The sequence below is a fragment of the Parasteatoda tepidariorum genome, chromosome 10 (assembly GCF_982258835.1).
Source record: "Parasteatoda tepidariorum strain Cologne lab strain chromosome 10, Ptep-v5.0, whole genome shotgun sequence".
NCBI classification, from domain to species: Eukaryota; Metazoa; Arthropoda; class Arachnida; order Araneae; family Theridiidae; genus Parasteatoda; species Parasteatoda tepidariorum.
Window position 1 is genome coordinate 57,622,277 of NC_141764.1, and position 18,482 is coordinate 57,640,758.

Below are 18,482 nucleotides of genomic sequence, written 5' to 3' on the forward strand. Positions count from 1 at the left end.
ATAACTTTGCAATGATTTGATAAAAGTATGAATAAAAGTTTTTACGTACATTTCGCATTTAATATGAAAACAAAAATGTATCTTTGTATAATAAAATTTCAGGAAGAGATAGCACAAATAGAAGAAAAAAAGTAAGCATAATATATGATTTATTTTAAGAAAAATAAACACTCAATCAAGAATAGTATTGCATTTGAGTTATCAGTCACCAATTGAACCATCATTTCAAATCACTCATTGTTTATTCCAATGAGATCAAGGAACTCGTCAAAAAATGATAGCTGTTAACAAATATATTTTATTTATCATATCAATATATTTCATTTTTATTTAGTTCCTTGAATATCGGGTTGGATAAAAACTTTCATCAAATATATAAATAAATTTGTAGTGTCTCTTTATTGTTTTAGAAACCAATCTGAAAAAAAAATTAAAATAGAGTGAAAGATTTTAACCTTATTTATTAGTTATATAGCTTCTATAAGACGCATACAACTACATATTACTTAAACTGTTTTTGTGACAAAATTAATTTTGCTTTATTTGTAAAGATAATTACTTTTTATCTATTGATTATGATTATATATGATTCTAAATTATTATTTATGATTAAAGCTAATTATTAACAACTTATTACATGTTAACGTCTAAATCTAACGCATTTTTTTTTTCAAAAAACCTTTCCTTTAATACTTATCTTCTTTCAATCATGAATTTCATTAAAAAATCACGTTTTAAGTTTTTTCTTGCAGAATTATACGCATAATAACTTTTTACAGAATTTTAATCAAATACAAATCTAGCAAAAGTAAAAAAATAGAGATTCGTTGCTTATACCTTCAACCGGCCCAAGTTTCAATACTGAGAGTAGTCAAAGGTACAAAACGCATACACTTGTATTAATGAATGTATAAAAAATGAATTAATGCTCTTAAATTCGATATTTTATCTTAAAGAGAATGATATTTATATACCTTAGTTCTGTTTTCTCATGTAACGGTTTTATGCGGTTTTAGGGTAGAGTGTCGTCCCTAGGACAAGCTTTCACATTTAAATTTTGAGAGCTGGCAGTAACTATTTTAAAAATTTAGGTATTTTTTAGAAATTCCATCATATATTTATCTATTAACATAAATTTTTGCGGATAAAAAAAGTTTAAATTAAGAAAAATTGTTCAAAAATAGAACATGGGGCTTAACTATAGATCACCATATATTGAACTTGGACTCATAGTTGCTGCATGGATACCACTGATTTCAAGTTATATTCTGATAATCTTGTTAGCAGATTAAATTTGGATATTCATTCAATTAAAACTTTGTTTTTAAGTAACATATCCAAGTAAAATTATATTAAAATGCAAATAGCAAGTATTAAATAATATTTTATTGAGATATTTTTTAAAAAAATAATAATTATTATACTCTAAATATATTTAACATATTAATGTTCCAAGTAAAGAATATTATTTATCCAAAACGTCAAACTCATTTGGTAAGGTAACATCTCCGGAGAAGTAAATTATCCTTTGTCTCTACCCTACAAAAAATGATCAATAGAAATCAATAAAAACATTTATTGATATCAATAGATTTCTATTGGTCTGTACTTGTTTCAATTGACATCTCAACTGATGTCAACTGATATCAGTAGTGTATTGGTATCAATAGATGTTGAACAGTAGGGTATTCTATTGATCTGTACTTGTTCCTATTGACATTTCAACTGATATCAGTAGTGTACTGGTATCAATAGATATTGATCAATAGAATTTTATTGGTCTGTATTTGTTTCTATTGATATTTCAACTGATATCAGCAGTGTATTGGTATCAATAGATATTGATCAGTAGGTACTCTATTGGTATATACTTGTCTGTATTTCACAATTCAACTGATGTCTGCTGACATCAGTAGGGTACTTGTATGATGTTGATCAGTTATGTATTCTACTTGTTTTATCAATATATGAACTGATATCAACAGATTTTTTTTGACACCACCCTACTAAAAATAATCTTAAGATTTTCTTAAGAAAATGATATTTTCTTAAGAAATTCTTCAGAAATCTGAAAAATTTCTTAAGATTTAACTCTATCTCCAAAATATCTTAGAATTTTTGAAGACATTTTGAATATCTTTAAGTTGAATTAAGTTTGAACAAAGATTTCTTAGGATTTTTTTCAGCTCACGCAAAATTCGTCTTTTGATATTATAATTCGTCTTGTGATATGTGATACTATAATGATCAGTTCTTAGTTTCTAATTAATTCTGTGAGAATTTCAATAATTCTCTAATTAAAAGTATATATTTTAATGATTTTCTGCCTTTTTTTTTTTCGTTCTTTCATGAAACATACAAAGTAATAATTTGAGATTGAAAAGAAAGTGTTTTGTTTAACTTCTATTTTAAATGTTTTATTTTATTGCTTTTGTCAAACACCAACTGGTATATGAAGAATTCAATACACCAATCAGAAAAACTTTTATCAATCAAAAACTCTTCCATTATTAAAATTTGAATTATTAGAAATTTTTCCAAGTTGAATGTATAACCAATTCACTCTCCTAGATTCGAATTTTAAGTTTATATTAATTTGATATACCTGATTAAGAAAAAGATCGCATATTTACAGTTATTAGTTTTATTTTTTCATGAATTGGTGTAAAAGTTACATGTAGCATTCACATTAACAAAGCAAGTTTAATTAAACGAATTTTTAAAATTTGTGTTCATTAATTTCGTTTCAAAGTACATATGTTATATCTTTACTCATTAAAGCTGTATGAACCGTTCACAAATGCTTTAAGCTTACAGTTTAATTCCTTTACTGAAAATTAACAAGCCTTTTCATCAAAGAAAAAGCCATCTGAACAGAACTTTTTAGATGACTCAGTCCCATACATGGCAACGTTACTTTTAAAAAGTAACGAGTAAAAGTACAAGTAATTTTAAAAAAAGTAACGAGTAAAAAGTAAAAATTCTTATTTTAAAAAGGAACGAGTAAAAAGTACAAGTAAAATTACAAGTACTAAACAAAAAAAGTAATGATTTAAAAGTACATTTCTAGGAAATCGAAAATTCAAAGTAACCTAAAATTTTACTGAATAATATTCTTACGTTCTTTAATGTTTTTGCAAAATTGTTGTTATTTATTTAATTATTTTTAATTTTGAAAGCTATGGACATTAATTTATTTTTAAATTCGGAAGAATATTATAATATAATTTTATAATATAATCGTATAATATAATTTTAAAATCAAATATAATTTTAATATCAAACTTTTTATGGATTTGCACGAAAAAGGAATTCTATATATTGATTTTAATTTTTAGTTTATTACTTTTATTTATTTAAATTACCATTGATTTGAAATTGTTTTACTCTATAGAAAAGCGTTTTAAGAGCACAAACATAAACAAAGCAAACACGGTGTTTCATATAGCTTTGTGATCTTGAGCTAGTAAAAAATAATTGCATGTGCTGTATAAGTTGAAACAGAATAGTCTACAATTTTATTTGTAACAATGGCTAATGCTGAAATCATGCGAGAAAATCATTTTCCGAACATTTCTGCCTAACGGAATAATTAAAATTTGTTAACGAATTTTAGTATCAGCGGTTAAATTAATACCTTCGAGTTTTCAAGAGTTAAAATAGTAATTATAATAGTTTTCAATAGCACAAATAGTTCGGAAGTTCTTAGAGATTTGACTGGGCTTTGTTTGACAAGGTCGGGCATAAACATAATTTTAGTAAAAAATGTACTAGGTAAAAATGTATTTAGTAAAAAATGTATTAAGACAAAAATGTATTATTAGTGAGTTCAAAAAGAAAATTGAAAAACGTAATAACAAAATCCAACATTTTTTATTTAAAATGTATGGAATAAATGCATAAAACTCGAAAATGACTGAAAATAACTTGCTAATTAATATTTTTATTCATTTTACAAAATAATTGCATTTCGAAAGTGGTGTCACTGAGTCTGCTGCGAGAATTTCTCAGAACGTGCTTAGCCACGCTGAATAAGCGCTCCACGGGAGCACTAGAAGGTACTGCAGTATTATATTTCACGTATAATTCTTTTACGATTGGATATCGATTCAAAATTGATATGCCTTCCGTTTCGACATTTGAGCTCATGTATGCCATAAATTCTTCTGTCGTTAGTGATTAGCATGATGTTTTCAGCTTTAGAAAATTAAGATTCCCTGGGGTTTTTTTCTGTTACTTTATTAGTTATAGCAGGGTGTTCAGCTTGGACAATTCTTTCCAATTTTTTTTGTAGCCTCCTCCCTAGCTTTTTCTTCAAACCAATTAAATTTGATGCAAAGTACCAGACCTGCAGAAAACAATAAATCGTCCTGCGATTTCACATCGCGAAACCTTTCGCAGTTCAAAAGAGCCGTCTTTTCCCTTTCAGGAATGACAATTTTAAAAGGTCAAGGTATTTGAACACGAAGTTAGCTGTGAATGCATATATATTGCGCATTAATTTTAAAAATTAAAAAAACATAAGCATTTATTAAAAAAATATTTATTTTTTATTTTTTTTTTATTTTTAGAAAGCTTACCGAGTTTTAGAAAAAAGTAACGATTTCATTCGACATTTCCGTTACAAATACTTGCACTTTTTCCCTAAAAGAGTACCGAAAGTACAAGTAAAAGTACTAAATTTAAAAAGTAACGAAGTACAAGTAAAAAGTACGTACTTTTTAGTTGTACCGGCGGTACAAGTAACGAAAGTAAAAGTACTGCCATATATGGAAATAACACCCCGAAGGCTTTGCAAAAGTCCTGGAAAAATACAAGCAATACATAAAATCTAATCAGAAGAGAAATTTCGTACATAATCTTGAAAATATAATACACCAATGAAAAACCGAAAACTCACATTAAATTGGTCAAACAGCAATTTTCTGAAACACACTCAATGTAAAAGACACATTTGAAATAAAAGAAAACAACGCCCTCTATTAAAATGCGCAGTAGAAGAAAAAAATGAAAGGGAAGGTTAAGTATTACGAAACAGATTAATATAATGCTTAACTGAGGCTGCTCAGTTAAGACTTTAATTTCGCCCTGTTTTTCTCAATTGTTTAGAGTTAAAAAAATTAAACAGAAAAGGTTTTGTTCTATGGCTTCCGGAGCTGGTACCCCCTGAAGATGTCGGCTTCGGTGGCCATATTTTTATTTACATTGTTTTTCTTTTTTCTTCATTGCTTCAATTATTCTTTCTTTCGAAAATTTCTGCTGCCTTGCGCGTTTCTTTCAAAGAAAGTTCTGTTATTATACTCGTAGAATTAAATATTTTGTATTCTTTTACTTATTTTTCAAGTCACCTCTGTTTTTTTCTAGCAAATTCAAATCTGCAATAAAAAACAGGGGTATAATTTTAAGATTATGAAGTTGACCCCACACTACCTTCGGGATAGAGATTGGGAGGACGTTCTGTGCATTTGAATTCCTCATTTTAAATGATTTGAACGAGTGTATTTTTAAATTTTTGAGTCGATGTGTATTTCTTGTGGTATTTTATCGTTTCCATATTTTTTTGTACCTTGTCTTTACTCAACTACCTCAACACATTTTATTGCTAAATTAACTATTATTTAAACAGTGAAAGAACACGAACAATCATTGTTGCTTCTTTTTTTCAACCAGAATTCGTTTTTGTTTAAAATGTCAAAATAAGTTGTATCAGTATTCGTATGCTTTAACAATGTAACCATGTATTTTAATAATGATATAGACAATATTTGTTTTTAAATCTTAACGTCTCTTTCATTTAGTCATCGGATTTCTTGATAGCAATCGACAATGAAGTCCGCAAGAAAATTGTAAGTGATTTCCTTTTACTGATAGTTTTAACCTTCCGTTAGTCGCGCACTTGTTTCCGACATGGTTAGTCGCGTTGCACCTATGAGGTGTTTCTGATTTTTTGAAAGCCAAATGAAATTTAGTCTAGTTTAAATAGTTAATTCTTACCAATTTAAGACTCTTTAGAGAGATAAATATCAAAAAACTTATTTAGCGAAGTACCGAAGATAAATTTTTCTTGCTCCCGCGTCGGATCTCTTCTTCCATCACAAGATGTTCAACCAATTGACGCAAGAAGGTTCTGCGGTTTTTTACTCCGTAACCATTTTCTGTGTATATAACTTGACCATTTATACCTGCTACGTTGAGAAGGACAGAAAATGAGATAAAATATATATATTTAATTCAGAAAAATATTATATCCATAATACTTGCGTCAATGGTCGCGCTGCACCAGAGGGGTGATTTGAGCGGTTCCAACTCTCCATCGACATGTTCTAAGGTCGGTTTTACACAGACATTTGAGTAATCCAAAGTTAGGAACATAACATTAGGCTCGACCCCCGGAAAAATCTATTGACGGCAAAGGAGGTGGAAGTGCAGTAGGGATGCACCTGTGAGGTGCGCGCGACTAACGGAAGGTTAATTATGTTAGTTTTTTGTTGTTGTAATTACATGATTTTTCTTCACAGCATACTATTAAAAATATTTGAATGTAATATAAACAACTTCACTCTTTCGATCTTGAGGTCAAGGTATTAGGACTTTGTTCATTTTTATATTATTCTACGAGTATATTCCTTAATTTTATATATTTTTTTTAACTGCGAATTCTAGCGTTCTACTAATAACGTTGTTCAAAAATAGAGACCCGCTCAATTGATGGCAACATACAAAATAAGTAAAACGGCTTTTACCTACTTGTTATTTTCAAAATATTATTATATGTAGTTTCTTGCGTCTAAAAATTGTTATGTAGTACAAATTAAGTCTCTTAATGACTAATTCAGTACTTTTAACTGAAAAGAAAAAAAGCTGTCATTTTGTTTAATTATAGCTTGTGTGTCCAACAATTAGTTCAATCGATCATTAGCCGAATGTTATAACATTTAATATTAAAGAAACTTGTATAGATCAGTGTATCTAACCCGTCATTGATTTCTTTCGTGCCCAATTCATAGTTATGGAACGTAAATGTCAATATCAGTATATATAACATTTCTGAAAAACTTGCTATTGTATCGCTCAGCTTTGCATTAAACGTATCTTGAATTTATACATGGCCTTATCCAAACAATGTGGATTTCCTAAAAAAAATTAAGAAATTTAAATTTTTGCATTACAACATTTGCAGTTTCATATATAGTTTAACTTTTATACCTACTCGGGAAGCATGAAAGTAAAGACATACGCATTTAATCATTTCCATCTAGTGAACTCACCGAATTTCCTGAACCTCCCAAGTCCGGCTCCCCAGTCAAACGACCCAGCTAGGCCACCACCGGGGTGTTAATCTAAAATCCAAAAAATGCATAACTTTTTGCCATGACGAAGTCTAAACGAAGTCTAAAATAAAATAGTAGATATCACAAATCAATGCTCCAACAGAACGAGTGTTTTATAATACGACCATCGACCTCATTTATGTTGCCTCAACAACACTGTCTTATAATGGGCTTCATAAAAATTTTCCAAACACTCCGTTGTCTTATAGTGGGCTAAAATCACATATCATAGTAACAATTGCAAATAGTTCCACTAAGTACAGTTGTCTTCGTCATATGGCAGACATCGGATCTGAGGTAATGAAATACTAATTACACAGTAAACAGAGTTTAAAATAATAGAAAAATTTTTTATATCAGATAAGAAAACAAGTCATAAATTGGATAATTAATAATAAAATTTTAGGATTCCCAAGTCAAAATTCATGCTAGTACCAGCAACCATAACAGGCTCGTTTCTTGCTATACCTTGCTATGTCAGCAAGGTATTCAAGCTATTATATACTGCACATTGCTAGCTAGCATCAAATTCTGCATATCGAGTTACCATAGCAATAGCACGATAAGTTATATACAAGTATCTTATCAAAACTTAACTCCGTCCAACCCCCGTCAAGTAGCATGCGGGTACATACAAGTATCTTATGCTAATTTGCTGTTAACGCTTCTTCCTAGGCATGGAGACACATTAACGTGCTATTGTATGCTTTTTAAGGCTTGCCACCGTAATATGTTTTGTAAGCAGCTTAGGCGAATATAGAATAACGCTCTATGCGTCAGTATGAATTGCTAATTTGTTGGACACGATTTTCCAAACATGAGTGGATAGGTACTTTAATGAATAATTGCGTTGCGTTAATACTTCTTAATTTAATAGACTATGAAGACATTTTAAATAGGAGCGGCATAATGTGCTAGTAAGAGGTTCTTACGTGCTACAAATAACTTGAATGCGAATAATATTAGATTTAATGTAATATTAAATTATATTCAATTTAACATTTCGACTTCTAAACTTTTTATCCATTTCATTACTTAAAGACTGGGACGACTTTTTTGGGAAGGAACACCTTATACAACTCCAATTCAAAATATTAGAATAACCAAAAAAGGCATTGTATTACCTTATAAAATGCGTGATGTCTTTAAAAATAAACAACGGTGGCGAACGGAAAAATTAGTAACCGTCCACAATTAGTTGACGTATGATATTATTGTTCACACGCGCCTAAAGAAGTATTAGAGATTTTATAAAAAAATATTGAAATTTTTCAAAATATTAAAATATTTCCAGAGGCTATTCAAAATATTAGAATATCTGTAAAATTGTGTGATTGGTCAACGTTAATCATAAAATTTGCATAAGTTGCGCCACTGTAGAGCTAGTACGCGTATAAAGGCTCGTTTGAAAATCAGATTTAGTTAGTTGGGAGTTAAAATGGGTCGAACGAAAGACATACCGGACACTACCAAGACAGCGATTGTGACTCTACGCAATGAGGGAATTAGTCAACAAATGATTGCCAAAAAAGTGAATTGCTCTCAAGGAACTGTAAGTAAAATTTTAAAAGATTATTCTACAAATCAAAGTTTTAAAAATAATCGCTCAAATAGTGGTCGTAAACGAATAACCACACTGAGACAAGACAGAATGCTGAAACGTGTCGTCACTAAAAATCGCTTCAAGAGCTTGAGATTCATAAGTAGAAAGTGGAGAGAACAAGGAGTGGATGCCTCAACATCTACCACACTACGACGACTCCATGAACTTTATTTTCAATCACGTGTGCCCAAGAAAAAGCCGCTACTTACACGCAAGCAAAAACGTGCCAGAGTGAGGTGGTGCAAAGACAGATTGCAATGGGGTATTCAGGACTTGAATAACGTACTTTTTAGCGATGAATCGATGTTTTGCGTTTCCCACGGTCATCAGGGTGTCCGTGTTTGGCGTTGCAAGCAAGAAGCTTTTACCACAGATTGCTTGAAACGCTCAGTGAAGTTTAGCACTTCTGTAATGATTTGGGGGTGTATGGGTGCTGAGGGCTTAGGAAAGCTGTGCATTTTGAAAGGAAGGGTAAATTCTGAAGTATACAAGGAGGTACTTGAACATTTTATGATTCCGTCATCGGAAGATCTATTTGAGGAAGACTTTATCTTCCAACAAGACTCTGCATCTTGCCACACGTCAAACGCCACCACTACTTGGCTTACTAACAATAAAGTCAGATTACTTCCTTGGCCGGCCAATTCACCCGATTTGAACCCCATCGAGAATATATGGGGTTTAATGAAGAAACGCCTTCAGGATTTAGCTCCTAAGGATAAAAATGAACTCATAGAAAGCGCGAAATCCGTTTGGGCAACTATCAGCAAAGATGACTGTAAAAAAGTAGTGCATCGTATGCAAAATCGTTTGCGTGACGTTATTAAAGCTAAGGGAGATGCCACTAAGTATTAACTATTCATGCAGATTTCATTTAAATGAATTATGCTATTTTTGTTCATGTTATTCTAATTTTTTGAACCACTGTGAAAATTATTCTAATTTTTTGAATTTTTAGAAAAAATTCATTGTAAAAACTTTTGCAATATCATAGTAATTTATTTATGTTATGTTCATCTACAAAACATGTAGAATGTGATAACACACTTCAAAATTCTCAGGTATTCATTTTTACCAAAATAAATGCATATCTCAAACCACTATGTGCTTTATTTATCATTATTCTAATATTTTGAATTGGAGTTGTATTATTAATAAATAAAGATTTATTTGTGAAAGAAAACAGTAAGTTCTTCATGAAATATCCTTTCTCGTCAATGCAATTTTATACCAGAAAAGTTGGTGTTTTCTTTACTAGAGAGTGCTGCATTTTCTCTTTACCACCTATATTTCAGAGTTATTATCCGCTGTATTTTGAGACTATTTAGCTCAACTTATTTGGTGCAACAACAGGTGTTTGAGAAGTAATAAAACTTTAAAAATTAGAATAAAATCTAAGCTTTAAAAACACTGATTACCTTATCAACAATATACAAATTTCGAAACTTAAATCGAAATAAAAATTTGAAAAATGTACTTTTTTTAGCAATACTCTAACTAAATACTAACTTTTACGTATGTAAGAACACAAGAAAAACAAATATTAATAATTAAGTCAATCAAAGCCAAATCGGCATTTCCAAAAAAGCGAGTTCTTTTTAAATATATTTTTTTATTGGAAGCAAATTTATCTGTTTGGAAATATCCTCTCCACACAATCAGCTGCTGTAACTGAAACTCGTGAAGGTAAGGTGATGTGGATATGGAATCTATAGTTTATTGAAAATTAATTCGAATCACGAACTATAGACTTTTAAAAAAATTTTAAACTATTGAATCGCAACTTTAAGTTCTTCACGTTTGGTTAGGATGTCATATTATATTGGTTCTGATGTAATCGATAGCTACTAGAAGGAACGTCTTAGTCGTTTCAAAGGTATTTATAATTTAATAGCTTTTTTTTTATAAAACTAAATAAGTTTAGTAATTTATAGCTGCATGAAATATAAATAAGTTCGGGTACCCGGAACTCGTCGAAAATTTTGATCTTTTGGTGATGCTTCTGTATAATGCATCCGGTTTGCACCGAAAACCGAGCAGAAAAGTATCCTTAGCTGGTTTCGCTTCCTGCTGGCACCGACCACAAAACTGTCAAAAGGGATCTTGTACAGAATATGCGAAAAATTCGCCTAAGCAAAAGTAGAGATGCGATTGTAAGTCTGATTGGTGGAATGCATTTACTTGCAAAAATTTCAGCAGTTAGTGTCTCGTTCTCATCTCCGAATTTATTGCTTTTGTGTTTTTTTTTAATTCAGTTTGAATGAACTTTAAATATTCTCAGTGGTCGTACAGAGACTTGGGGTTGGAATGCTTTTGCCATCGGTCTGACAGTGGGACCTTTTCGTGGCTTTCCTCTGCATGCTATGCAAAGACGAGTTTTTAAGAAAAAGTTGTCAAAAACCTGAGGAAATCGGCAATAAGAAAGGCAAGTTAGTCCCAATGCTTGATCTAGAAGTTCACTTGTCTTCGTGGCTGGATTCAAAATCAGAAGACTGCAGAGTTGAACATTGACAGTTATAAACACAAAAATGGGTGGGTCTTTAACACCTCTCATAATGCAAAATAAAACAATAATGATATCTAAGAACATTTTGCAAGTCAAATCGGGGTTCGCCCTTTTTCGGAAAATTTTGATCTACGATAAAAAAAAGACAAAAAAACAGGGGCTTATTTTTAAGATATTGAAGTTGACTCCACTCAACCAACCCCCGGGGAGGGAGGAGATTTAAAGGATTAGCTCTGTAATTGAATTCCTCATTTGATATGATATTACGAGTGTATTTTTCGATTTTTGTGTCGATGTATTCTCGCGGTATTTGACCGTTTCCATACCTTTTCTTTTTTTTATCTTTTCTTTAATCGACTAACCCAAACCATTTTTATATTAAATTAACTATTAAATAAACAATGTAAAAAAACAATTATACACATTGTTGCTAACACGACAAAATTTATTCTTACATAAAATATCGAAACAAGCTGTAACATTTTTCGTATGCTTTAACAATGTAAACTTTTATTTTAACAATATGCCATAAGCAATTGTTACTTCGATTGATTAAATACTTTGTCATTTCTTCTCAAAAAAAATTCTTGACTGAAGGCAACATTGAAGTTCGCATGAAAATTGTAAGTAGTATTATTTTAATGATATTTTTATTTATTTTCGCTTTCCTTTTTTGTAAATTAAGCGTCTTTTCTTCATAGCTTATTAATAAAAGTCATTTAATAGAATAAAGAAAACTTAACCTCTACGACCTTGGTGTCCCAGTATTAGAACACATTTTTAAATTGCACTATATTTCTTACTTGAAAGATTTTTTCTTTAATTTATTTCGCAGTGCAAATTTAGACTCTTTATAACCAATTAAGTGCTTTGAGCTGAAAAAAGTTCTCATTTTCCTTAATTATAGACAGTATGTCCTATAATTAGTTCACTTATAAATTAGTTCGATCACGGGCCGAAAGTTATAATATTTCATATTAAAGAAAAGCTTATATATAAGGCAATTGAACTAACCATTCATTGATTTTTATATACCCAATTCCTAGTTATGGGCTAGTAGGGTCGATATCATTATACATAACATTTCTGAAAAACGTGCAATTCTATCGCTCAGTATTTCATTAAATGTATCCTGCATTTTTGCATGGTTTTGACCAAACAACATTGATTTAAAAAGAAATAAAATTAAATAAGAAATGCAAATTTTTACAATACAGTATTTGCAGTTACTGATATAAATTGACTAGTTTTATTCGTACCATGAAAACAGAATTGGAAATAAGTACTTAATAAGTACCTCTTAAAAATGATTAAAAAGTAGTCAAATGAACGCACCAAATTTTTTGACGGAGGGAATCTATGTCCGGTATCCAGGCTAAATGATCCATCCTATCACCTGTGTTCTATCCCCTGAGTCGCTTGATTAAAATAAAAAAAAGCAAAAAAAAAAAGGTTTTCACAAATGAAATAGGCTCAAAATTTCAAATCTAATTAATTATCTTACAACAAACTCTTTAGCAAAAAGGTAGGTGTCACAAATTAATGTTCCAGCATAAAAAGAGTGTTTTATAATGGGATCATTTTCATATTTCCCCAACAACTCTGTTGTATAGTGGGCATGATTAAAATTTCCCAAACACTTCATCGTTTTATATTGAATCAAGATCACATATCAATATCATAGTCGATTTAAATGACATGTCACAAATAGTTACACGAAGTACAGTTATCTTCAAAATATGGCAGACATCGGGTAATCAAGTGACCAGGTAATGAAGTTTAAATTGCATAGTAAACAGAGTTTAAAATAATAGAATAAAAATTTAAAATCAGATAACATAGCCGATCATAAATTGGGTAATTATTAATAATAATAAAATTTAAGGATTCCCAAGTCAAAAGTGTCGTGCTAGAAATAGCAATAGTAACAACAGGAATGAGCTAGTTTCTTCTATGTATTGTTATGACTACAATCTTATGTCTGCAAGATTATATGCTTCACATTGCTAACCTGCATGAAGTGCTAAAAAGCTAGTCTATATAGCATAAGCATGATAAGCTATATACGAGCATCTTATGCTTATTTTCTGTTTAAGCTTTAACCAAATAGAGAAGTAGACACATTAACGAATTATTATATGCTTGATAAATAAGCTATGAAAATGTTTTTGGTATGAACAGCAAGCATGATGTGCAATAATTTAATTACTGCTAATACAAGAACTAATGAAATATTCAATAACATTACATAAAATATTATATTCAATAATACATAATATTACATAAAATATTATATTCAATAATACATAATATTACATAAAATATTATTATAAACAATAATACATAATACTGCATTCAATACTACATAATATTATATTCAATAATACATAATATTTTATTCAATAATACATAATATTGCATTCAATAATACATAATATTATATTCAATAATACATAATATTATATTCAATAATACATAATATCAAATTCAATAATGTTATTCAGAATATTAAATAATATTCTACCCAACAATTTGACTTTTAAAATTATCCTCTATTTGATTACTTAACAATTGGGACCACTCTTTCAGAGAAGGAGCCCTTCATAGTATTAAGCCAAATTTGAACTGAAAAAAGATTGAGTTTTTTTCTAAATATAGCAACCATATTGCCTTTTTAAACAATCTCTCTATAAGTATCTAAAACAATTGTACGCTTCAAACATATCAGAATAACTCAATATTACTAATATGTTATGAAATGGAGCAGATTTGAACTCAGAAATTATAGTATTTATTTTATTGGAAGCAAAATTATTTGTTTGAAAATATCGCCTTTCAAAATAAGCTGCAGACAGCAGCTGGTAGGAAAAAACCACACGAATGAAACATTTTAGATTTTTAAAATAATAATAAAAAAAATAGCAGCCGAGCTTTATGTAACGATGAACTAAACACATTCTTTAATTTATTTTTGGAATTTTAGCTGCATAGATGAAACCAATTTCGTTTCCATGACAAAATGGGTTAGAAAAGGAGCCAGGACGAGGATAATGTCGCAGTCACAAGTAGCAAGTCAACTGTTCAATGGGGAATGCATCGAAGTAGGCGTTTTCAAATCGAAGGGAAAGTTTCTGTCAAGGGAGGATGAGGTGGAGGGTTGAGGTAGAGGTGGTGGATGCTCAGCTCAAACTTTACGTAGCCTCGCGTTGATTGCGGTTGAAGCTCGGTCTGTAACTGTAAGTTACGGTGACTGTAGCACCCGGAGTAGATATTCGGCTTGTACGTTGCAATGCTGTTGCGTCTGTGGAGGAGGTGGTGAAATCTCTGCTCAAACGTTGCGTAGCCTAGCATTGATTGCTTGCTGTTTGCTCAGCCTGTTGAAGTCTTTGTGAGGCTACGCAATGCTTGAGTCGAGCATCCACCACCTCTACCACGGGAGTTACAGAATTGTAACGTAAAAGCCGATCATCAACTCCGGGCTCCACAGCTCCTTCACTTACAGTTATAGGCTGAGCTTCAACCGCAGTCGGTACGAGGCTTCACAGGCTGTAGCTTCCAGGGGTGAATCTTGGCTTTTACGTTGAAATGCGGTAGCATCCGTGGGGGTGGGGTGTATGCTAAGCTAAACGTTACGTAGTCTCGCATCGATTGCGGTTGAAGCCTGGTCTGTAACTGTAAGCTACGGTGACTGTAGCGCCCGGAGAAGAAGCTCGGCATGTACGCTGCCACGCTGTAGCGTCTGTGGGTGAGGGGGTGAATGCTAAGCTCAAACGTTGCGTAGCCTCGCATTGATTGCTTGCTGTTTGCTCAGCTTGTTGAAATCTTTGCGAGGCTACGTAATGCTTGAGTCGAGCATCCACCACCTCAACCACGGGTGTTACAGAATTGTAACGTACAAGCCGATCATCAACTCCGGGCTCTACAGCCCCCTTCACTTACAGTTACAGGCCGAGCTTCAACTGTAGTCGATACGAGGCTACGCTGGCTGTTGCTTCCATAGCTGAAGCTTGGCTTTTACGTTGCAATGCGGTAGCATCCGTAGGGGTGGGGTGTATGCTAAGCTAAACGTTACGTAGTCTCGCATCGATTGCGGTTGAAGCCTGGTCTGTAACTGTAAGTTACGGTGACTGTAGCGCCCGGAGAAGAAGCTCGGCTTGTACGTTACAACGCTGTCGCGTCCGTGGGGGAGGGGGTGAATGCTAAGCTCAAACGTTGCGTAGCCTCATATTGATTGCTTGCCGTTTGCTCAGCCTGTTGAAGTCTTTGCGAGGCTACGTAATGCTTGAGTCGAGCATCCACCACCTCTACCACGGGTGTTACAGAATTGTAACGTACAAGCCGATCATCAACTCCGGGCTCCACAGCCCCCTTCACTTACAGTTACAGGCCGAGCTTCAACTGTAGTCGATACGAGGCTACGCTGGCTGTTGCTTCCATTGCTGAAGCTTGGCTTTTACGTTGCAATGCTGTAGCATCTGTGGGGGGGGGTGTTCAGCTAAACGTTACGTAGTCTCGCATCGATTGCGGTTGATGCCTGGTCTGTAACTGTAAGTTACGGTGACTGTAGCACCCGGAGAAGAAGTTCGGCTTGTACGTTGCAACGCTGTTGTGTCTGTGGGGGAGGGGTGAATGCTAAGCTCAAACGTTGCGTAGCCTCGCATTGATTGCTTGCTGTTTGCTCAGCCTGTTGAAGTCTTTGTGAGGCTACGCAATGCTTGAGTCGAGCATCCACCACCTTTTCCACGGGAGTTACAGAATTGTAACGTAAAAGCCGATCATCAACTCCGGGCTCCACAGCTCCTTCACTTACAGTTATAGGCTGAGCTTCAACCGCAGTCGGTACGATTCTTCACAGGCTGTAGCTTCCAGGGGTGAAGCTTCGCTTTTACGTTGCAGTGCGGTAGCATCCGTGGGGGTGGGGTGTATGCTAAGCTAAACGTTACGTAGTCTCGCATCGATTGCGGTTGAAGCCTGGTCTGTAACTGTAAGTTACGGTGACTGTAGCGCCCGGAGAAGAAGCTCGGCATGTACTTTGCAACGCTGTTGTGTCTGTGGGGAAGGGGGTGAATGCTAAGCTCAAACGTTGCGTAGCCTCGCATTGATTGCTTGCTGTTTGCTCAGCCTGTTGAAGTCTTTGCGAGGCTACGTAATGCTTGAGTCGAGCATCCACCACCTCTACCACGGGTGTTACAGAATTGTAACGTACAAGCCGATCATCATCTCCGGGTTCCACTACTCCCTTCACTTACAGTTACAGGCCGAGCTTCAACTGTAGTCGATACGAGGCTACGCTGGCTGTTGCTTCCATAGCTGAAGCTTGGCTTTTACGTTGCAATGCTGTAGCATCCGTGGGGGGGGAGTATGCTCAGCTAAACGTTATGTAGTCTCGCATCGATTGCGGTTGATGCCTGGTCTGTAACTGTAAGTTACGGTGACTGTAGCGCCCGGGGAAGAAGCTCGGCTTGTACGCTGCAACGCTGTAGCGTCTGTGGGGGAGGGGGTGAATGCTAAGCTCAAACGTTGCGTAGCCTCGCATTGATTGCTTGCTGTTTGCTCAGCCTGTTGAAGTCTTTGCGAGGCTACGTAAGGCTTGAGTTGAGCATCCACCACCTCTACCACGGGTGTTACAGAATTGTAACGTACAAGCCGATCACACTGGTATCCACAGCGAAGTCTGTTGAGCAAATGCTTCCTGAAGAGTTTAAAGTTTTACAAGTGCCCAGTACCCAAGTGAATTAAGAAACCCAAGTGTTGGATATAACTCAAGGGAATGACGAACCTTCATGTGACAAACTTCAAGGGGATGAGGAACTTCAAGTGTTGAATGAAGTCCAAGTGCCTTGTGATGAAACAGAAGTGCTGGATATGCCTCAAGTGTTGGTTGAATCAGAAGTGTTGAATATGCCTCAAGTGTTGGTTGAATCAATAGTCTTTGATATGCCTCAAGTGTTGCTTGAATCTCAAGAGCCCCTAGGCGTGTGTTTTAACGTGGATTTTTCACTCATTGCACCAAAGGAAGATCAAGAATGGGATACATCTGATACTTTTTAAGCAATTTTTCGGAATATTTGAAGGCATTGGATTTACGAGTAGTTGTGAAACACTGTAGGAAAAGACAGTATCCATTTAATCCAGAAACACCATTGGATTTATCTGCAAAAAACAAACAAACAAACAATGGAAACGCATATGTAATGTAAATATTGTATAATATTGATGGTATTATATTGTATTGTAAATTTGAATGTATTGTATTATAATATAAGTAAATAAAATCCTCTGGGGTATAATTTTTTCACAACTGTTTGTTATTCTTTAAGATTTAATTTCTTGTGACATGGCCAAACAGAATGTCATAACACTTTGTGGACAATCAGAATGCCGCACGCCTTAACACTTCCTCCTTTTTCGCGTACAAAAGGGGATTCGGAGCCAATCCATTTCATATTCCCCATGAGGAGTTTTTAATTAAAATCTACTGAGATTTTTTTTCCCTTCAAGATCGCAGAAATACAATAGCGATAGCTGTGTGAAACATAAGATTTATTTTATAACCGTCGTTGAACAGCAGACCCAATTTTATTGGTTTATGATCATATATGGCAACGTTACTTTTAAAAAGTAACAAGTAAAAGTACAAGTATTTTTAAAAAAAGTAATGAGTAAAAAGTTTTTATTTTAAAAAGTAACGAGTAAAGAGTACTAGCAAAAGTACAAGTACTAAACAAAAAAAGTAACGATTTAAAAGTGCATTTCTAGGAAATCGAAGATTCAAAGTAACCTATAATTTTATTGAATATTATTCTTATGCTCTTTAATGTTTTTGCAAAATTGTTGTTATTTATTTAATTATTTTTAATTTTGAAAGTTGTGGACATTAATTTATTTTGAAATTCCTACGAATATTATAATATAATTTTATAATATAATCGTATAGTATAATTTTAAAATCAAATATAATTTTAATATCAAATTTTTTTGGATTTGCACGAAAAAGAAATTTTAACTGTTGATTTTAATTTTTAGTTTATTTTTTTTATTT